This window comes from Carcharodon carcharias, chromosome 5 (genome assembly GCF_017639515.1).
Source record: "Carcharodon carcharias isolate sCarCar2 chromosome 5, sCarCar2.pri, whole genome shotgun sequence".
Taxonomy (NCBI): Eukaryota; Metazoa; Chordata; class Chondrichthyes; order Lamniformes; family Lamnidae; genus Carcharodon; species Carcharodon carcharias.
In genome coordinates this window covers 76,708,356-76,732,195 of record NC_054471.1, presented here as the reverse complement: position 1 = coordinate 76,732,195, position 23,840 = coordinate 76,708,356, and the positions used below count along the sequence as shown (strand labels likewise).

The window sequence follows — 23,840 nt, the reverse complement described above, 5'->3', positions numbered from 1 at the left end:
CCTACACCACATGGACTGCAGCGGTTCAAGAAGACAGCTCACCATCACCTTCTCAAGGGCAACTAGGGATGGGCAATAAATGCTGGCCCAGCCAGCAAAGCCCACACCCCGTGAATGAATAAAAAAATAGAACCGGGTGCAATGAGGTTCTCATGCGCCACTGACTTTATCTTGAATGTAGGATGTAATTCAGAAGCATTTTAGACTAATGAGTATTCATAACATGAAAAGATATTACAAGTAGGAACCCGCCACAGGACAGCATAAGGCCACAAACACACAGCGACTTAATCACTGCATCTCAACCTGCCATTAGTAAATCGATATTTCGCATCCCGTTTAATTCAGTCAACCCATGTGCCACGTTACCCACCCTTGTGGGTACCATAAACTACATCCCCCCTCCCGCCACCCTATGAGTCTGTTCTGAACCATAATGTTTTGTGACATCAGTAATGCTGATGCTATCAATGTTGAAATGCCTGTTTTCGGTTTGAAGTATTTTCTATTCCCTGAAGGGAATGCTAAAACTTCATTGAGATTTATCATAGTTTGTCCGTAATTTTTGAATAAAAATGCTTCATTCTGGAGTGCGGTATCGCAATTGTTGCTTTGTTTCTCTGAGATAATTTTCCATTCAAAAATCTGTGTCAAAATACAGTGACAGTGAAAATATCAACACTTGTTAGTGTCAAATATATATCAGTCTTGAAATTTATTTTGATTTATTTGATTTCCACATACTGGAAATAGTGTATTTCCAGCTTCATAACCCAGGTCCAATTCAAGTTTACTGAATTGGAACTCAGGTGCCTACCAAATTGTAACCTAAGGTTGTAGCAATGACTTGCAGGTGTTACCAATCCTCCAGTTGTGTTGAAATGTACGCTAGGTATGTTGGTTGATGATGGCTCATCTTTTAGAGGGAGAGGCTTAATATTCAAGATGTGAAAATGCCCTCAGAACATCATTATATTTGAAAATCAATATCATTGAAGTAATCAAAATAAAAAAAAAACATTAGCCCATGTTTCTTTGGGGGTAGGAGAGGAAAAATAAAAGGTAGTCCCTGTTTCTGATTGTGAATCTTGCACTCCCTGCTTGAAAGAGGGAAGATTGGAGAGGACAGATTCTGTCTTAACTTGTGATGTCCTAAACCCACACATGTACATGAAGGAGATGCTGGAATACATGTTTCTTGGCATCACATCCCCCCACCCCTACTGGAGAAAGGAGAAAGTGCAAAAGTGCAGAAGTAGTTCCAATATGAACCACTTGTTCTAGCTTCTGAATGGCATTTCAACTTTTCTCCATCAGAGTCTGTTGAATAAAGGGTAATTTAAACCGTATCACCTTCCCACGGGCAATTAGGGATGGGCAATCAGTGTTGGCCTTGGCAGTGATGCCCATATCCCATGAACCAATTGAAGAAAAATGTGAGAAACTGCTCAGCCAGGTGAACAAGGCGGTGACAGCAATGATGTTCGGTGCCTGACGAGCACGCCATGCTTGTAAAGATCATTGGGCAGTGGAGTCTGTACTTTTAAAAAGAAAGCAACATGGAATCCTGCACACTGTAACCTCTCCAAATGGTTTCTGGAAAGTCAGATGATTCTGATGGTGGTTTCTGGAAAGAGAGAGACAAAACTTCTACTTAAAAATGCAAATGGGTTTTCCAGATGAAATTGGCTGCCCCTCACCATTTCAAAGGAAGAGGTTTAAAAGACAATGGCTACGAGACCTGTTAGCCCCATAAAGTCTTTCCGTGAGTTAATCATAATGACATCTCAAGCAGTGAAAGTGGCTAATTTATTTTTGCTGGCAAGATTATATTTCTTCGCTGCAGAAGCTCGGCCATAATTTCGTATGAAAACCCCAGAAACATCCAACCTCCATTTGTATTCAAAGAACCAAGAGAGAGATTCCTTCAGGCTTGCAATGATTTTCATCTTAAAGGACTGTTTAAGAATATGTGACTTGTTTCAAAATACCTAATATGATAGAATTTACCCTGCAATTTGAGAGGAAAAAGCTGGAATCAGATATAACGGTATTACAGTTGAATAAAGGCAACTACAGAGACATGAGGGAGGAGCTGGCCAGAATTGATTGGGAGATGAGCCTAGAAGAAAGACAGTGGAACAGCAGTGGCAGGAATTTCTGGGAGTAATTCTGGGAGACACAGCAAAAATTCATCCCTAGGAAGAAAAAGCATACTAAAGGGAGGACGAGGCAACCATGGCTGACAAGGGAAGTCAGGGACAGCATAAAAACTAAAGAGAAAGCATACAATGTGGTGAAGAGCAGTGGGAAACCAGGGGATTGGGAAGCCTACAAAGACCAACAGAGGGCAATTAAAAAAGAAATAAGGAGCGAGAAGATTAAATATGAGGGTAAACTAGCCAGTAATATAAAAGAAGATTGCAAGAGTTTTTTTAGATATATAAAGAGTAAGAGGGAGGCAAAAGTGGCCGCTGGAAAATGACACTGGAGAAGTAGTAGTGGGGAACAAAGAATTGGCGGAGGAACCGAATAGGTATTTTACGTCAGTCTTCACAGTGGAAGACACGAGTGACATCCCCAAAGTTTAAGAGAGTCGGGGGTCAGAGGTGAGTATGGTGGCCATTACCAAGGAGAAGGTGCTAGGAAAACTGAAAGGTCTGAAGGTGGATAAATCACCTGGACCAGATGGATTACACCCCAGAGTTCTGAAGAAGATAGCTGAAGAGATAGTGGAGGCGTTAGTGGTGATCTTTCAGGAATCACTGGAGTCTCAGAGGACTGGAAAATCGCTAATGTAACCTCCCTGTTTAAGAAGGGAGTGAGGCAAAAGACAGGAAATTACAGGCTGATTAGCCTGACCTTGGTCGTTGGTAAGATTTTAGAGTCCATTATTAAGGATGAGATTTCAGAATACTTGGAAGTGCATGGTAAAATCGGGCAAAGTCAGCATGGTTTCATCAAGGGGAGGTCATGCCTGACAAATCTGTTAGAATTCTTTGAGGAGGTAATGAGTAGGTTAGATAAAGGAGAGCCAATGGATGTTATCTACTTGGACGTCCAGAAGGCCTTTGACAAGGTGCCGCACAGGAGGCTGCTCAGTAAGATAAGAGCCCATTGTGTTAGAGGCAAGGTATTAGCATGGATAGAAGATTGGCTGTCTGGCAGGAGGCAGAGAGTGGGGATAAGGGGGTCCTTCTCAGGATGGTGGCCAGTGACTAGTGGAGTTCCGCAAGGGTCAGTGTTGGGACCACAACTTTTCACTTTATACATTAATGATCTAGATGAAGGAACTGAGGGCATCCTGGCTAAGTTTGCAGATGATACAAAGATAGGTGGAGGGACAGGTAGTATTGAGGAGGCGGGGAGGCTGCAGAAGGATTTGAACAGGTTAGGAGAATGGACAAAGAAGTGGCAGATGGAATACAATGTGGGGAAGTGTGAGGTCATGCACTTTGGTAGGAAGAATAGAGGCATGGACTATTTTCTAAATGGGGAGAGAATTCAGAAATCTGGAATGCAAAGGGACTTGGGAGTCCTAGTCCAGGATTCTCTTAAGGTTAACTTGCAGGTTGAGTTGGTAGTTAGGAAGGAAAATGCAATATTGGCATTTATTTCGAGAGGACTAAAATATAAAAGCAGGGATGTGCTGCTGAGGCTTTATAAGGCTCTGGTCAGACCATATTTAGAATATTGTGAGAAATTTTGGGCCCCGTATCTCAGGAAGGATGTGCTGGCCCTGGAGAGGGTCCAGAGGAGGTTCACGAGAATGATCCCAGGAACGAAAGGCTTAACATATGAGGAACCTTTGAGGACTCTGGGTTTATACTCGATGGAGCTTAGAAGGATGAGGGGGGATCTGATTGAAACTTACAGAATACTGAAAGGCCTGGATAGAGTGGACGTGGGGAAGATGTTTCCAATAGTAGGAGAGACTAGGACCCGAGGGCACAGCCTCAGAATAAAGGGAAAACCTTTTAGAACAGTGATGAGTAGAAACTTCTTTAGCCAGAGAGTGGTGAATCTGTGGGATTCATTGACACAGAAGGCTGTGGAGGCCAGGTCATTGAGTGTATTTAAGACCGAGATAGATAGGTTCTTGATTGGTAAGGGGATCAAAGGTTACAGGGAGAAGGCGGGAGAATGGGATTGAGAAATTTATCAGCCATGATTGAATGGCGGAGCAGACTCGATGGGCCGATTGGCCTAATTTCTGCTCCTATGTCTTATGGTCTATGGTCTAATACATGACTTGTTTCTTGTTACTATGTTAGTAATCTAAGTGCATGTTTCATCTCTAAAACTCGTCTTTTCTTATGTGTATGTATGCCTCTATATTTGAAGGAGTGGGTGTTTTGTTGTGTTTACATTTCAGTTGTTGTGTAAATAAATGTTACCTTTTCTTTTGATTTAAATATGTAGAAAGCCTGTTCATGTCTATATTTCAAAATCTCAGTGGTCAAAAGGTTCAAAACACTCCTTCCTCCTTCTCAAAAATATATCTTGTTGTGGTCAGTTCACCAAACAACTCCCCAGCTCTTCTTTGATAGTGTCCCATATGACCTTTTATGCCCATGAGAGAGGACAGGTCGGACTGTGACTTAACATCTCGCCTGAGAGACACCAACTGCCAAAAGTACTGTACTTCCTCACTACTGCACTGGAGTGTCAGCATAGATTTTGTGCTCAAATTCTTTGAATTGGGAATTAAGCCCACAATCTTCTGACTTGGAGGTGAGAGTGCTATTTACTGACCCACGGCAGACCACTTAAAGGCAAGCTAATGTCGTCTATATATACCGTCTTCAATAAAATTCAGTGGATTGCTGTTTAGAGGTATCATCTGGCTATATTTTAGAACAGGCTAATATTCAAAAGAATAAACACGCATTCTTTAAAATTTACCTCTGATGCACTACCTTTCGACAGGAATAAAGCCTTAATCTTGCGCAGTAATCAGAGTGAAGCAATCATGTTCCCAACAATGAACAAAACTCAGCTAATGGCACAGTAACAGTTACAAATCACACCATATGCCTCAGATCTCAGCATGTGTGTGCCCAGCTCAGTTGTAATTGAGCTGACGACTAATTTGGATGAGATTCGTTAATTTTACTTAGAATTCCAAAGAATGTACAGCACAGAAACAGGCCATTTGACCCAACTGATTTATGCTGGTGTTTATGCACCATGTGAACTGCTCCAATCTGTCTTCATCACCCTATCTTCATAGCTTTTTATTCCTGTTTCTCTTATCCAGTTTCCCCTCAAATATATCAATATTATTTGCCTCAACTACTCCCTGTGATTGTGAATTCCACATTCCTCACATGAGGGGAGATAGTGGCATTGTGATAGTGTCACTGGACGAATAATCCAGAGGCCCGGGGTAATACCCTGGGGACACAGGTTCAAATCTCACCACGGCAGTTGGTGGAATTTGAATTCCATTAATAAATCTGGAATATAAAACTAGTCTCAGTAATGGTGACCATAAGGCTGCTATTGATTGTTGTAAAAACCAATATGGCTCACTCATGTCCTTTGAGAAGGAAACTTGCCTTCCTTACCTGGTCTGATTTTTATGTGATTCCAGACTCATGCAACATGGTTAACTCTTAACTGCCCCTCTGGAATGGCAAGCCATTCTGTTCAAGGGCAATTATGATGGACAACGAATGCTGGCCTTCCCAGTAACAACCACATCCAATGAAAGAATAAAGCTTTTTTATCACTCTGTGCAAACAAGTTTCTCCTGAATTTCCTACTGAATTTATTCGTGGCTACCTTATATTTATGGACTCTAGTTTTTAACATCATCTTGAGTAGAAGCAAGTTCTCTATGTCCACACTATCAAAATTTTTCATAACTTAAAGAACGCTAGCAAATCACTCCTCAGCCTTCTCTTTCCGAAAGAAACAGTGCCCCAGCTTGTTCAGTCTTTCCTGTTCATTATAACCTCTCAGTTTTGGTGTCATTTTGTGAATTTTTTTGCATCTTCCCAGTGCTTCTAAAATCCTTTTTATAATTTGGAGACCAAGGCCTAGATTCTCGTGTTGGCTTTGGGAAATGCGAGTCAAACCATTTCCCAATCTCACCAATCCAAACCCGTAACTTCTTCCCATACCCACCATATGTCTCTAGGAGACACGGGGAAGGTGTGGGTCAGGGTTTGAGGAATGTGAGTGCCAAGGTGAGCTGATTCGAAGGCCCACCTTGGTTCTCGGGGACATCGACCCAGCTCTCCACATCCTTCTTATGGCCCCCCTTACTCCTCACCCTCACCCCCCACCCACCCTCCATGCCCCCTCAAATTCTCCATGCCCCCCATGCCCCCATATACCTATACCCATCCCATGTCCCTCGTACTCCCATGTTTAGGCATTCATCCAGTATCCATTATGTACAATCCTAAGGAGTCATGTAATGGCAATGATAACCCTTTGAAATGGACAGAATAAAGTAAACCTCTAAAAATCTAATCAACCTGTCACTCAAACACACAACCATACAAACTGAAAAAAAACTTCTTAACTCAATGAGATAAAGTTAAATATCCCCAAGTGGTCACTTCTTTGTAAAAGAAAAGAAAAAAATCTATTCAGTAACCAAATCAAAGACATAAAATCCTTTATTAACTCCTAAAATGGACAATCAACTGTCTACATAACTTCCTGCTGAGATAAGTGGCACTAAGCTTTTGAAACACAGCCAAGCATTCATATTCAGCCCAGCTGTCAAAACAAACCATTGCAACTGCAAAAATTGGAGCTAATTGAAACTGAAAATAAAACAGATTGTTTATTTCTAAGCTACACCAGATGGCCTGTCGTCAAAACAGTCCAGGAGCAGGTGTATGTTTTTTTTTCTCTAAGTGAAAGCTGCAGACCATCTTCAAATTTGATGCACTGTGGACATTTAAATCACTTCAGATCATGACACTAGAGATCTGAAACTATATTTTCTTCAGTTTTGAATGCATAATAGGGCTTTTCCAAATGGGAAAGGTGTTCCAATGCTTCACAATGCTTATACATTGCTTGTAATTGTACTGTCAACTTTGTAGGAGAGAGACGGTTGATCAATAACTGCAGAAAAAGCACATCCAGCTTATAATACACAATTCAATAAAGTCAATTGAAGTTGTTGAAACATTTAACATTTACCTGTCAGAATGTTCCTGACCCCTCAGCAGGCTTCCCCCAAGGTTCACAAACTGTCAAACAAGATTGGTTTTCAAAAGCCTTCCAAAATCCACCCAACCCAATGAAAATACTGAGGGACAAGAAAAACAAATTTTCCCTAGGGCTATGAGTGGCAACCCTGATGTCAGAGGGCGTGCGTGCGGGCTCGCAACCCAAACCTAACTTGAGCTACTTCTTGCCTACAGGGAGGGTGTGTAGGCAACTTTTCCAGGGGGAAAATCAAAATTGTGATCCTGCGGAACTTTTTTTTATGCCAATCCCACACCCATCCCTGTCCTTTTCAGGATATGAATATCCAGGTCCAGTATTGTGCACAATTGTAACAAGGAGACTAACGCTGTGTTAACTTGGTACAAACCAGAGTGGTAGGGTCATTTTGCCAAGGCCTAGACTGAACAGAATTTGGGATAAGTGCTATCGTTCTGAAGTTTTATTTGTTGATTGTCCAGGTTTGGTGGAAACGCTGATCATCTGTTATTGACTTTGATCTTTCTTTGATGGGTCCAGTACCAAACAGTTCTAATTAAATTTCCATCACGTTGTCTCACTTGCACATGTTTATCTAGTTTCCTATTATGTTGCTCTATCATTTTGAAGTTCATGGCTTGTCCTTTGACTCTTTCCAATCACACCCACATTCCCCATCATTGATTATGTAGTCGTAAATATAAAATGGCATGGTATGTGTCCTCTCTCCGAAGACATGTCTGCTGATCATAAGAACATAAGAAATAGGAGGAGGAGTAGGCCATCCAGCCCTTGAGGCCTGCTCTGTCATTCAATAAGATCATTGCTGATCAATGGTGGCCTTAACTCCACTTTCCTGTCCGTCCTCGATAAATCTTTTTAAAAATTCATTCACAGGGTGAGGGTATTGCTGGCCTGGTCAGCATTTATTTCCCAACCCTAATTACTCTTGAGAAGGCGGTGGCCAGCTGCCTTCTTGAACCGCTGCAGTCCATGTGGTGTAGGTACCTTGGCTCCCTTGTAGATCAAAAATCTATTGAACTCAGCCTTGAATATATTCAATGACTCAGCCTCCACTAGTCTCTGGGGAAGATAATTCCAAAGACTAGCAACCCTCTGAGAGAAGAAATCCCTCCTAATCTCTGTCTTCAATGGAAGACCCCTTATTTTTAAACTATAAACCTAGTTCTAGATTCCTCAATGAAAGGAAACATCCTCTCAGCACTAGTCCTATCAAATCCCCTCAAGATCTTAAATGTTTCAATAAGATCACCTCTCATTCTTCTAAACCCCAATGAGTATAGGCCCAACCTGCTCAATCTTCCCTTATAGGACAATCCCTCATCCCATGAATCAGCCTAGTGAACATCCTCTACACTGCTTCCAATGCAAGTATATCTGTTCTTTAGTAAGGAGTTGTACACTGTAGTGCAGGTACAGCCTCAGCAATGCTCTGTGCAGATGCAGCAAGACTGTCCTACTTTTATACTCCATTCCCTTTGCAATAAAGGTCACAGTTCAATTTGCTTTTTTAGTTATTTGCTGTACCTGCATGCTAAATTTTTGTGATTCATGTACAAGAACAGCTAGATTAATCTGCATCATTACTGCATCATTCTGCAGTCTCTTTTCATTTAAATAATATTCTGCTTCTCTAATCTTCCTACCAAAGTGGACAGTATCACCTGCCATAGTTTTATCCTTTCACTTAACCTACCCATATTCCTTTGCAGGCTCATTGTTTCCTCCTCACAACTTGCTTTCCTACCTGTCTTTGTATCATCAGCAAATTTGGCTGCAAGACTGTTGGTTCTTTCATCCAAGTCATTAATAGGATGTCTTACTACAGCAGTACAGGGCCTTAGTGAGACCACGCCTGGAGTAGTGTGTGTAGAATGGCAGAGCAGACTTGAAGGGCCGAATGACCTTCTCCTGCTCCTATTTTCTATGGGCAGAAATTTGCTCTTGTTGGGCAGGCTCCGCGGGGATGGACTGTGATTTCATGCTGGCGGGCCAATTAAGGCCCACCCAGCATGAATCGCATGCTGCAGTCTGCAGTGCTCAGCGCTGCCTCTGTGGGAGCGGGAGGGAAGGGGGCAAGCCCGAACTTGGTGCATGCACATGAGTGCATGCTGGAAAATCTCTCTGAGGCACAGAGCTGCCTCAGGGAGATAAACTGTTTTGAAAATAAAGGATAAAGAATTTTAAGGCATTAAAAAGCATGTCCCCTTATGTGAGGTTGTGACATGAGGAGGGACATGTTAGAAATTAAAGTTATTTTTAAAATTTTTTAATGATGGATCAAAACCTCATCCTGCCATTGATGAGATTTTGCAAAAAATGCAAAGGCCGCTTGGCCTTTTCGCCTGCCTGCCAACTGTAATGTTAGATGGGCAGCGAAAGATTTAAATCAATTAGATTCTTAATGGCCTTAATAGGCCTTTTAATTGTCAGCGAGTACGCTGCCAACTCCCGCGCATGCGCCCGCTGACTGAAATATCGTGCAAGTGCGCAAGATTTCGAAATGGTCCCCCAACATCATCACGTGTCATTTTGCGCTTGAGCGAGTCGGCGCATGCCCCCACACTCAATGAAAAGTCCTGGCCTATGTTTCTACATTTCTATGTAAATAGTTGAGGACCCAGCACTGATCCCAATGGCACTCCATTAGTTACACTTTGTCAACCTGTGGAGAGTCTATTTAGCCCGACTCTGTTATCTGCTCATTAACCAACCCTCTACCCACGCTAATATTCACCCCCAACACCATGAGCTCTTATCTTTTGCAGTAACCTTTTAAGTGGCACCTTATCAAAATTTTCCTAATGACTTCCCAATGTTATTCAAGGGCTCATGAGTTCTGTACATAGTGGATACCAGGTGAGTGGACATGGTGGGGTGAGGGGGTATATAGGATACATGGGGGACATAGGGTGAGGGTTAGGAGGCCTCACACTCATCTACAGAACTGGGCCAATGTTGCAGCAGACAGAAATGAGGCTTTTAACCTAGCATCCACCCACCTCCATCTTGGACTTGCTGCAGGAGATGGCACCTCGACTCCAGCCCTCGCCCGACCCCACAGCATGAAAATCCTGGCGTCAGGCCAAGCCAGATGGGAGCCAGGAGCACAGTCAGGAAATTTCCTGATCCCATTTTCCTGCCTCAAAAGGGAAGAACCTGACCTGAGCTAATAATTTCATTTTAATTTAATTATCTGAACTTACTTTCCACAGCTGCCATAGCTTCACAAACTGAACAGTGAAAGCTAATTTCCTGTGATTGATTTGTCAGTGATCAGGGATCATCAATTGAAAATAAACAGTTGCGAGGTAAGGAAGAAGTTTGGAGAATTGTTTACAGGGATGATTGTTGGAGCATGGAATGTTTTGTCACAGGTAAGGTTGGCAAACTTCAAGGATTGCCTTTGAGTCTCTAGGGATTAAAGATTAATGTCCAAAACACTGCAGGCATCCCAGGAGAAAAATCATAGAAACAAGAGAATGTTTTTTTTAATATCCTTTGCAATTTGCTTATTAATTATTTTTAAAAATCAGATCTGAGATTAAAAATGCTGCTGCTATGCAATAAGGAATCATCCAATCAGGTATTGAGGAGCCTATTCATCTTCTGATTGGTGTGGGAGGCAGAGCACCATTAGAATGGACATGTTGGAGAACCAATGCTGGGAGGGCAGTGCAGGGTGGTGGGAGGCCAGAAGTCATCAACAGGAGTATGTCCAAGAAGAGTTGGCAACACTAATCACAGGACATGTTCGAGACAGATACCATTCCATCTTTAAAGTGATAATAGATAGGTTTGAATGAAAGGACAATACAGGGTATGGTGAGGCCTGGGCAGTAGGATTAGTTTTGGAAGAGCTAATATGATAGCATATTTGGCATATGTGCAGCTTAGAAAATTACAGACTTCCCACTTAACAACTTGACTGAGCAGCACAGAATCTTGCTGTGCTGTGTGACTCAGTAATTTTCTCCACATTCCATTTGGATTTTTTTCTTCCCAAATCTTTCACTTTAGCTTATTCCATTGTGACTGCTTCAAAATGTTTTAGCTCATGATTTAGGATTTTCCGTTTTGACAGTAAATGGGAATATGTATCCCATTGTGCAATGGAATTCCTGCGGTGAGATGAATGAACACACATTGTCATCAAACCCGCTGACAAGGGTGGTGCTGTTGTTATCTGGTGCACTGACCTCTACCTCGCAGAGGCTGAGCGTCAACTCGCAGACACTTCCTCCTACCTCTCCCTGGACCATGACCCCACTACTGAACATCAAGCCATTGTTTCCAGGACTGTCACTGACCTCAAGTCCTCTGGAGATCTTCCTCCCACAGCTTCCAACCTGATAGTCACCCAACCTCGGACGGCCCGCTTCTATCTCCTACCCAAAATCCACAAACAGAACTGTCCCGGTAGACCAATCGTGTCAGCTTGCTCCTGCCCCACGGAACTCATTTCTCGTTATCTTGACTCCCTTCTCTCTCCCCTTGTCCAGTCCCTTCCCACCTACATCCGTGATTCCTCTGACACCTTACGTCACATCAACAATTTCCAGTTCCCTGGCCCCAACCACTTCCTCTTCACCATGAACGTCCAATCCCTCTACACCTCCATCCCCCACCAGATGGTCTGAGGGCCCTTAGCTTCTTCCTAGAACAGAGGCCCAAACAATCCCCATCCACCACTACTCTCCTATGTCTGGCAGAACTTGTTCTCACACTGAACAATTTCTCCTTCAACTCCTCTCACTTCCTCCAAATAAAAGGTGTGGCTATGGGTACCTGCATGGGCCCCAGCTATGCCTGTCTCTTTATGGGGTATGTAGAACATTCCTTGTTCCAGTCCTACTCCGGCCCCCTTCCACAACTCTTTCTCCGGTACATCGGTGATTACTTCGGTGCCGCTTCATGCTCTCGTCGGGACCTGGAAAAATTTATTAATTTTGCTTCCAATCTCCACCCCTCCATCATTTTCACGTGGTCCATCTCTGACACTTCCCTTCCCTTCCTTGACCTCTCTGTCTCAATCTCTGGTGATAGGCTGTCCACCAATATCCACTACAAGCCTACCGACTCCCACAGCTACCTCGACTACAGCTCCTCACACCCCGCTTCCTGTAAGGACTCCATCCCATTCTTTCAGTTCCTTCACCTCCGTTGCATCTGTTCTGATGATGCTACCTTCAAAAACAGTTCCTCTGACATGTCCTCCTTCTTCCTTAACCGAGGTTTTCCACCCACAGTCGTTGACAGGGCCCTCAACCGTGTCCGGCCCATCTCCCGCACATCCGCCCTCACACCTCCTCCTCCCTCCCAGAAACACGATAGGGTCCTCACTTGTCCTCACTTATCACCCCACCAGCCTCCGCATTCAAAGGATAATCCTCCACCATTTCTGCCAACTCCAGCATGATGCCACCACCAAACACATCTTCCCTTCACCTCCCCGGCGGCATTCCGTAGGGATCATTCCCTCCGGGACACCCTGGTCCACTCCTCCATCACCCCCTACTCCTTAACCCCCACCTATTGTACCTCCCCATGCCCACGCAAAAGATGCAAATCCTGCCCCTTCACTTCCTCTCTCGTCACCGTCCAAGGGCCCAAACACTCCTTTCAAGTGAAGCAGCATTTCAATTGCATTTCCCCCAACTTAGTCTACTGCATTCACTGATCCCAATGAAGTCTCCTCTACATTGGAGAGACCAAACGTAAACTAGGCGACCGCTTTGCAGAACACCTGCGGTCTGTCCGCAAGAATGACCCAAAGCTCCCTGTCGCTTGCCATTTTAATACTCCACCCTGCTCTCTTGCGCACATGTCTGTCCTTAGCTTGCTGCATTGTTCCAGTGAAGCCCAATACAAACTAGAGGAACAGCACCTCATCTTCCAATTAGGCACTTTACAGCCTTTCAGACTGAATATTGAATTCAACAACTTTAGATCGTGATCTCCCTCCTCCATCCCCATCCCCTTTCCCTTTCTTCCCCTTTCCTTTTGTTTATTCCAATAATTTATATAGATTTTTCTTTTCCCACCTGTTTCCATTATTTTTAAATCTTTTATGCCCCCCCACCCCCACTAGAGCTATTCCTTGAGTGCCCTACCATCCATTCTTAATTAGCACATTCGTTTAGATAATATCACCAACTTCAACACCTCTGTGTTCTTTTGTTCTTTTGTCTGTGACATCTTTTGATTATCTGCTCCTATCACTGCTTGCTTGTCCCTACAACCACACCACCCCCCTCCACTTCTCTCCCCCCACCCAACCACCACCCCCCCCACCACCACCACCCCCCTCCCCCCCACCTTAATCCAGCTTATAATTCACCCCTCTCCTTCATCCAGTTCTGCTGAAGGGTCATGAGGACTCGAAACGTCAACTCTTTTCTTCTCTGCCGATGCTGCCAGACCCTGCTGAGTTTTTCCAGGTAATTCTGTTTTTGTTTTGAATGAATTTCTTGATTGCCATATATTAGCTGTTAATCTGTTGAATGTTTCTCTTTGTTATTACATGTAGCGCTTAGTCATGCGAGTTGTGATTTTGTTTTTAGAAATCACCATCATGGTGTTTTTATTACGGCTACATGCCTTGACCATGGTGATTCTTTCTTTCAACTGGACACTTAGAAAATATCAATGGGATTAGACAAAGTCAACATGGACTGATGAAAGGGAAATCATGCTTGACAAACCTCCTAGAGTTCTTTGAGGACGTAACTAGTAGAATAGATAAGGGAGAATCAGTGGATGTGGTGTATTTGGATTTTCAGAAAGCTTTTGATAAAGTCCCATATAAGAGGTTAGTGTGTTAAATTAAAGCATATAGGATTGGGAGTAATATATTGGCATGGATTGAGAATTGGTTAACAGTCATGAAACAGAGAGTAGGAATAAATGGGTCTTTTAGGGAATGGCAGGCGGTGGCTAGTGGGGTACCGCTGAGGTCAGTGCTTGGGCCTCAGCTATTGACAATATATGTAAATGATTTGAATGAGGGAACCAAATGTAACATTTCCAAGTTTGTTGGTGACATGAAACTTGGTGGGAACGAGAAAAGGGTGTTAAGAGGCTTCAAGGTGATTTAGACAGGTTGAGTAAGTGGGCAAATACATGGCAGATGCAACATAACGTGGATAAGTGTGAAGTTATCCACTTTGGTAGAAAAAGCAGAATGGCAGAGTATTATTTAAATGGTGATAGATTGGGAAATGTTGAAGTACAAAGGGATCTGGGTGTCCTTGTATACCAATCACTGAAAGCAAACGTGCAGGTGCAGTAAGCAGTTAAGAAGGCAAATGGTATGTTGGCCTTCAATGTGAGATGTCTTGAGTACAAGAGCAAGGATGTCTTACTGCAGCTGCACAGGGCCTTGGTGAGACCACACCTGGAGTATTGTGTGCAGCTTTGGTCTCCTTACCAGGGATGTACTTGTCATAGAGGGAGTCCAGCGAAAGTTCAGTAGACTGATTCCTGGGATGGCAGGATTGTCATATGAGGAGAGATTGGGCCAACTAGGCTTGTATTCACCAGAGTTTAGAAGAATGAGAGGAGATCTCACTGAAACATATAAAATTCCAACAGGGTTGGACAGATTGGATGCAGGAATGTTATTTCTTCTGGCTGAGGGGTCAAGAACAAAGGGTCATAGACTCAGGATATGGGGTAGACCATTTAGGATTGAGATGAGGAGAAACTTCTTCACTCAGAGGGTGGTGAGCCTATGGAATTCTCTACCATGGAAGACTGTGGAGCCCAAGTCAGTGAATATATTTAAGAAGGAAATAGATAGTTTTCTGGACTCTAAACACGTCAAGGGGTATGAGGGAGGGTCGGAGTATGGCATTGAAATAGAGGATCAGCCATTATCATTTTAAATGGCAAAGCAGGCTCTAAGGGCCGAATGACCTACCCCTGCTCCTATTTTCTATGTTTCTATGTGTTTTCTATTCAGCAACTTCTGGATTCTTGTCGTGGCACCTATCTCCTCATTGGCTTATATACTTTAGGTAGAAGTACCTATCAAGGTGAAGGGATCTGACTGCTAACATCTTGTGTCAGCATTGGACAATCCCTTTTGAAATGCTGAATAGATCAGTAAAGCTTCCTCTCTGCTGTAACCATTGTCTTAATTATCTCAGTCTGATAGAAGCAGTCTTTGCTGCAATAAATATAAATAATAATATTTTTTACGGTTTTGTGCCAGACCAAGCCTATGATGGTTGAGTGGTGTTACTCCATTAGTGGTAGACTTTGCAGAGTTTTATACTGTATACCCATTAACCTCAGTGTTGATAATGCCTATATCTAATGTGCAGGAAAGAGAGAAGTCATTGAATTTGAGCCAGACCTGAATCCAGGCTCCAGAGGTTTAATAAAAAAAGGACTTGCACTTATGTAGAACTTTTCATGACCTTGGGATGTTCCAAAACACTTCACAGCCAATGAAGTATTCTGCGAGTGTGGTCGCTGTTTCAAAGTAGGAAACACAGCAGCCAAATCGCACACAAACAGTAACATGACCAGATAATCTCTTTTTTACGTGACATTCGTTAAGGGATAAATATTGATCGGGACTCCACAGAGAACAGCCCTGCTTTTCACAGCCACCTGAGAAACAGCATCAGGACCTCAGTTTAACATCTCATTTTAAAAAAAACAGCACTGTCAATAATGGGGCACTCCCTCAGTGCTGTACTGGAGTGTCAGCATAGATATCATGCTCAAATATCTCTGGGTTGTGGATTTGACCCAAAGACTTTGAAGCTGGGAGTGCTACTCACTCAGCCACGTAGGGAATCAGGCAGGGAATCAGCTCTTAGAAACTGTTTCTCACTAGGGTTGAAATCTAGCCTGTTATTGGGAAGGAGAGGGGGGAAAAGGCATTGTCATTGGGACGAGTAATCCAGGGGTGCAGGCTCATGCTGTGGGGTCTTGGGTTCAAATCCCACCATGGCAGCTGGTGGAATCTAAATTCAATTAATGAGGAAAAAAATCTGGAATTAAAAGCCAGGAAACTATCATTGATTGTCATAAAAACCCATCTGGTTCACTAATGACCCTTTAGAGAAGGAAATCTGCAATCATCACCTGGTCTGGCCTACACGTGACTCCAAACCCCACAGCAATGCGGTAGACTCTTAATTGCCTGCTGGAATGGCCAAGCAAGCCACTCAGTTTAAGGACAATTAGGGATAGGCAACAAACGCTGACCTTGCCAGTGACATCCACATGCCATAAATAAATAAAAAGATGGGTCACCATATATGATATACACCTAAGCTTCAGGCCCTACTTCCCAATATATGAAGGACTAAATTTTCATAGCCTCCTGGAACTTGGGTGTGATGCTCCTGGTAGCCGTGCCCTGAGCGTCCATTGGTACTGATTCAGCCACCCACGCCATGCTCAAGCAAGCAGCGGTCAGCCGAATAGAGTACAAAAAGGTGAACGTCAATCACACCATGTACTGACTCTGAATGATTAACTCTTGGTCTATTCAACCCACAAAACGGACATGAAATGCTTAGCAGATTTGAACATGGCAGCAGAAGAGAGCGCGTCGCACAGTTTGCTGCAGAGAGAAACCCTTGCCAACCGTCACTAACCAATCTGGTCAAGGAGGAGGGGGAGTGGTCTCCTCTCCTCCAATATCAGCGGCAGTGCCACATCAGCCCAACCTCACATCGGCGCACTGAGTTAAATCACCTCTTCATTGGAGGTGGGAATAAAAATCTAGGGCAGAATTTTACGTCCTGTGGGCAGGTGCACGCCCGACCCGATCGGCTGTTAAATAGCGCATGATGACATTGGGTGAATGTCCCGGTGTCATCATACACTCGTGCGATTTTTCAGGCACACATGAGAGTCGGAAGCGTGCCTGCCGCCAATTAAAAGGCCTATTAAGTCCATTGAGGTTTCAGTTAGCAGGGAATTTTCACAGCTCGTCCAATGTTACAGTTGGCGGGTGGGCAAATGGGCCAGGCGGCCTTTGCATTTTTGAGGAAACTTCATCCAAGGGCAGGATGAGATTTCCGAGATTATTTTAAAGAAAGATAAAAATGTTGGTCTCAAATTTCAGCATCCGTATGTTTAGGTGACTCATTCCGATGCATGGGTATTTTTTCTGGATATTAAAATCTGTTTTAATTGAATTTAAATTCTTCAGCTCCCTGGGGCAGCTCTCTGCCTTCAGGGAGCTTTCATTCCGTGTTCCCACGCGCCTGTGCTGACTTCAGCACTTGCCCTCCTCCTCCCAGCAACCTGGCAGCGCTGAGCCTTTCAGCATGCGCTTCACACTGGCTGGTCGTTAATTGGCCAGACAGGGTGCAATCGCAGTCGGGGAGCCGATCACGGGCAGTGGTCTGTTCCCCGGCCACTCCTGGGCCCAATCGCGGCTGCCCACAGACCTGAAAATCCTGCCCCGAGTCGACTTCGAGCTCTCATTTTTAGTAATAAACTGCTGACGTCAGTCTCACTAGTTTTATTGACCCTGCTGACAGAATTGAATTTTTAACATGTTTTTATTCCTGAAGAACACTGATATAGGGTACTGTTTGTAGCTGGAACCCAATGGTTTTAAAAAGAGAATAATACTCTTTCAATAAAATTCAGTGGCTGATTAATTTGACAACTGATGTGATCCCTGAAGGTCAGAGAAACAAAGAAAATCTAAAATCAGAATTTCTTTTGTAAAGCACACCAGTGGAAAACCTCACGTTGTGTGCAAAATCTATCAGACACTGGGAAGCTAATACATTGCATTATTGAGATGGATTTTTCTTGCTTCAAGCTATAAAAGCTGTAGAAATGATCACTGTTGTTTCTCGAGCTATAGTTTGTTCCATGAGCTATAGATTGTTCAAGACATTGGTAACACAATGGTTGATATAAGACACCTTGTGATATGTGTTGTAAAATGGAAACAATCAGTAGGAGCAATGAGTTTGTTTAAGCTGCGTTTTTGTACATTGTTACTGAACATGCATGTTTTGGGAAGGAGGTTAAATTTACTTTTGAATAACGGCTAATGGTTACTTTCTGTTACTGCGCTTTCTGAGTTGAAGATTTACTCCAGCTTATATCTAATTGTTCCCAACCAAATAAATCAAAGCCAGGTCAGTCAGTTGTAAATAATTTTTTTGTTGTAATTGTGCAAGTTATATTTTAAGAGCTAACTTTACCCTGCCACCTCATCATGGATGTAGTTTCAGTTTTCTCTTTTTGGCTGTGAGCCATGAAGTTATAAATTTGCCCTGAAAGGATTCAACGATCTGCCCCTCAACCATCCCACGGCCAGAATTTTGAGTTCCGAGGTCGGGCACGTGCCTGACCCGGAGGCACGTAAAAATGCAAGAAAAGACGTCGAGCGTGCATCCCGACGTCATCACTCATGTGTGCAATATTGAACTCGGCGGGCACGTGCAGGAGTCGGAGCAGCGCCCACCAACAATTAAAGGCCCGATTAAGGCCATTAAGAAGCCAACTGTCAGCGATTTTATGTTGCCCATGCGATTTTCAGCTCGTTGCACAGGCAAATGGGTGGGCGTATTTCACAAGTTTATCATTTCCTCATCCATAGTTGGGATAAAGGGCCCCCGGAGAAGCAGCACTTGCTCTGTCATTGTCAGTCCTTTGCTGTGTGAGTACAGAGTTGTCCCAGAGTTTCTTAGCATCTTGTTTGATTGTCAAGCCTGCCTTTCAGCGTCTCAGGTCCTCATCTTCCCTGGAAGGTTCCCCTGAGTATTGCAGCACAGTGCTCCCTCTTTTCCAAGGCACTGATCCTCTGCATCCCATCGAATGGGGATAGTGTATTCTGCTGGTGGAACCTCCTCTAAAGAGGAAGAGAGGAGCAAGAGGGAAAGGAGGCCAGGTGAGCGCTTGCAGCGTCCCAGGGACAGACCGTTGAGAGAAGAGGCATGGGCTCAGTTGGTGCAGGGCCAGCAGGAGGCCAACGCGGGAGGGCACACTGGAGACACCACTGCCCAGCGTCTTGCGTGTTCAGGCAGCCCTCCAACTACCTCCAGATGTCTGAGGTCCAGTGCCACAGGAGACTCCGCCTCTCCAGGGACACAGTGACAGCAATATGTCACATGATTGGTCTGGAAATCACCTCCAAATGCGTGGGCGGACACCCCATGCCAGTGGCTTTGAAGGTCACAGTGGCCCTCAACTTCTCTGTCTCCAGTTCTTTTCAGGGCTCAGTGGGGGATCTTTGTGGCGTTTCTCAATCAGCTGCACACAGATGTGTCAAGCCTATGACTGATACTATTTTTTGACACGTCTGCATGTTCACCCACTTCCGGGCAGACGAGGCGGCCAGGCGGAGACAGCACGAGGCTTCACTGCAGTGGCTGAATTCCCCCATGTCCAGGGTGTAATAGATTACACTCACATGGCCATCAAGGTGCCAGTAGGTGAGCCGGGAGCTTTCATCAACAGAAATGTTCAGATCGTCTGTGATCACAGGACATAGATTCTCCAAGTTTGTGCCCGTTATCCTGGGGGCTTACACGATGCTTACATCTTGCAGCATTCATAGGTACTGTTCGTGGCTCCTGCACGAGTGGATGGATGGCTTCTGGGTGACAAGGGCTATCCCTTGAAGACGTGACTGGTGATCCTGCTCCATCACCCAAAAACTGAGGCTGAGGAGAGATACAACAGGAGTCATGCCTCCACAGGGGCAGTGATGGCGTGGACCTTTGGGCTGCTGAAGATGTGCTTCAGATGCCTGGACTGGTCAGGGGGAGCATTGCAGTATCTTCCAGAGCGTGTCTCCCTCAGAGTCATCACATTCTGCGCCCTGCACAACCTGGCTCTGACAAGGGGGGACCCACTGAATCACAGAATCACAGAATCACACAGTGCAGAAGAGGCCCTTCGGCCCATCATGTCTGCACTGACACATGAGAAACAACTGACCTACATACCTAATCCCATTTACCAGGACTTGGACCTTAGCCTTGAATGCGATGACAAGCCAAGTGCTCATCCAGGTACTTTTTAAAGGATGTGAGGCAACCCACCTCCATCACCCTCCCAGGCAGTGTATTCCAGTCTGTCACCATCCTCTGGGTAAAAACGGTTTTTCCTCACATCCCCCTAAGCCTCCTGCTCCCTCACCTTGAACTTGTGTCCCCTCGTGAGTGACCCTTCAACTAAGGGGAACAGTTGCTCCCTATCCATCCTGTCTATGTCCCTCATGATCTTGTATGCCTTGATCAGCTCACCCCTCAGTCTTCTCTGCTCCAACGAAAACAACCCAAGTCTATCCAACCTCTCTTCATAACTTAAATGTTTCATCCCAGGCAACATCCTGGTGAATCTCCTCTCCACCCCCTCCAGTGCAATCACATCCTTCCTATAATGTGGTGACCAGAACTGCGCACACTACTCCAGCTGTGGCCTCACCAAAGTTCTATACAACTCCAACATGACCTCCCTGCTTTTGTAATCTGTGCCTCGATTGATAAAGGCAAGTGTCCCAAATGCCTTTTTCACCACCCCACTAACATGCCCTTCCGCCTTCAGAGATCTATGGATACACATGCCAAGGCCCCTTTGTTCCTCAGAACTTCCTAGTGCCAGGCCGTTCATTGAATGCTTCCTTGTCAAATTACTCCTTTCAAAGTGCATCACCTCACACATTTCAGGGTTAAATTCCATCTGCCACTTACCTGCCCATTTGACCATCCTGTCTATATCTCCCTTTAGCCCAAGACACTCAACCTCACTGTTAACCACTCAACCAAACTGCGTCATCCGCAAACTTACTAATCCGTCCCCCCATATAGTCATCTATGTCATTTATATAAATGACGGATAATGGGGGACGCAGCACAGATCCCTGTGGTACGCCACTGGACACTGGCTTCCAGTCACTAAAGCAGCCTTCTGTCATCACCCTCTGTCTCCTACATTGAAGCCAATTTTGAATCCACCTTATCAAATTATGCTGTATCCCATGTGCATTTGCCTTCTTTATAAGTCTCTCATGTGGGACCTTGTCAAAGGCTTTGCTGAAATCCATATAAACTACATCAACTGCACTACCCTCATCTACACACCTGGTCACCTCCTCAAAAAATTCAATCAAATTTGTTAGGCATGACCTCCCTTTAACAACTCCTGGCATTAAAGTAGAGGCCATTCAGCCTTGCCTTACTCCCTTGGAATTTAATGCAGCTTTACTCTGACTTCATTGTTTTGCTGTACTATGATGTGTCCCTATTCTGCTAACATTCTGTGTTCCCTCCCCCTGCTGAATTAGTTTAAACTCCTCCCAGCAGCACTAGCAAACCCGCCCGCAAGAATGTTAGTCCTGCTCTGGTTCAGATGTAGACTGCCCTGCATATACAGGTTCCACCTTCCCCAGAAACGGTCCCGATGCTCCAGGAATCTAAAACCCTCCCTCCTGCACCAACTCTGAAGCCACGTATTCATCTGAGCTATTCTCCTATTTCTGAGCTCGCTAGCATATGGCACTGGAATAATCCAGAGATTACAACCCGAGAGGTCCTGCTTTTTAGCCTACTGCCTAATTCCCTGAGCTCTTGATGTAAGACCTCATCCCTCTTTCTACCTATGTCATTGGTACCAACATGTACCATGCCCTCTGCCTTATCACCCTCCCCCTTCAGGATGCCCTGCAGCCGTTCAGTGACATCCCGGGCCCTGGCATCAGGGAGGCAACACACCATCCTGGAGTCACGTTGATGGCCACAGTAGCGCCTATCTGTTCCCCTGACTATAGAATTCCCTATTACTATTGTTCTTCCTCCCTCCACCACCCCCCCCCCCCCCCCCCCCCCCCCATCCTGTACAGACAGGCTATTTGTGGTGCCAGAAGCTTGGCTCTGTCTGCACTACCTGGAAGAACCAGTGCCCTCATCAGCCTCCAAAATGGAATACCGATTTGTGAGTGGGACCCCAGGGAATTCCTGAACTACCTGCCTGTTTCTCTTAGACTGCCTGGTGGTCACCCATTCCCTTCCTTCCTCAAGTCCCTTCAGCTGCAGTGTGACCACCTCTCTAAATGTGCTATCCACGATGCTCTCAAACTCGTGGATGCTCCACAGTGTCCCCAGCCGCCGTTCCAGCTCTGAAACCCGAGCTTCCAGGAGCTGCAGCTGGATACACTTCCTGCACATATGCTGGTCCCGGGCACTGGAAATGTTCCCAGCTTCCCACATGGAGCACGAGGAGCACACCATGGCTTTGAGCTCTCCTGCCATGACTTATCCCTTTAAATTAAACCTTTTAAATCAATTACTCTTGGGCCCTTCTTTCCTGATCCTCGTTACTACAGAATATACAATCTATAAACCACAAAAAGCATTAAACTAAACACGATAAAAGTAGCAAATACTTACCTGACCTTACCAGTCATTTCTTTCACTTGTAGCCTCTACTGCTGCAGCAGGGCACAACCACTCTCTGAAGATTTAAGAAGTTGGATAGCAAAGCAAAAATGCAAAAAGCACCTCTTCCCCTCTGCACCGAATTCCCACTGTGCACCAAATTGCCAATATCAACACTCACTCTAACTGTGTCTCACTCAGGATGAGGTCTCTCCCCTGCTCGTGTGCAAGCTCACTGAAAGCTGAGTGTTTGGTTTGGCTGTTTTAAGTGTGATATATGCATTGCATTTCTGGTGGCAATGTAACCATTCTGATGATTTTCGAGGACCCATTCTGATGATGCTTCTCAAGATCAGGCCAGTAGCTGGTCCCTGTTCTCATGGTGCATTTGGTCTTGGACATCTTCTTCAGGGCAGATTCCTCCTTATTCCATTCTCACACCAGCTTTTCACTAATGCCGTATTTCCTCAATGCAACACAATTATTTGACAAGTTAGCAAATGTTATGAGTGTTAGCTTGAAACTAGCTTCATACTTCAGCCTTTTTGCTGGAGGACACATGACCTTCAGGCTTGGGCTGTTAAGTGGCAAGTAACATTTACCCCACACAAGTGCGAGCAGTGACCATCTCCAACAAGAGTGAATTCAGCCATTGCTCCTTGACATTTAATGGTTGCTGAACCCTCCACTGTCAACTTCCCCTCAAAGGACAATCCCTTCATCTCACAAGCCAGCCTAGTGACCCTTGGTTACACTTCCTTTACAGCAATTATGTCCTTCCTTTATCCTTATAACCCAGTCTTTCTGTAACAAAAGCTAACATGCCATTTCCCTTCACTAATTTCTTTCTGTACCTGCATGTTAATTTTCGGTGATTCATGTACCAGGTCTCCCAGGTCCCTCTGAATGCAAACATTTCCCAGTCTCTCACTACTCAGAAAATATTCTGATTTTTTATTCTTTCTGCATAAGTGGATAGTTTCACACTTCACCACATAGTATTTCATTTGCCATGTTCTTGCCCACTCACTTAACCTCTCTATATTTCTTTACAGCTTCTATGTGTTCTCCTCACAGCTTATTTTCCCACCTAACATTCTATTATCAGCAAACTAGGATGTTTCACTCAGTCCCTTCATCTTTATCATTTATATAGATTGTGTTTTTGTTTTGAACATCATAAGCCATCTTGTTTGATCTAATACTATCCTTAACTTCTCTCATTAACTACAGTTGGACCAATTTTTCCTGTGGGGTTTTTGTTCCAAATGGTGT

General features: G+C 44.5%; 1 protein-coding gene across 1 annotated transcript in view; it reads left to right on the top strand.

The window, feature by feature from the left end:
- khdrbs2 (KH domain containing, RNA binding, signal transduction associated 2) overlaps nt 1–23,840 on the top strand; it is a 718,527-nt gene that overhangs the window by 94,467 nt on the left and 600,220 nt on the right. The gene's annotated exons all lie outside the window — the stretch shown is intronic.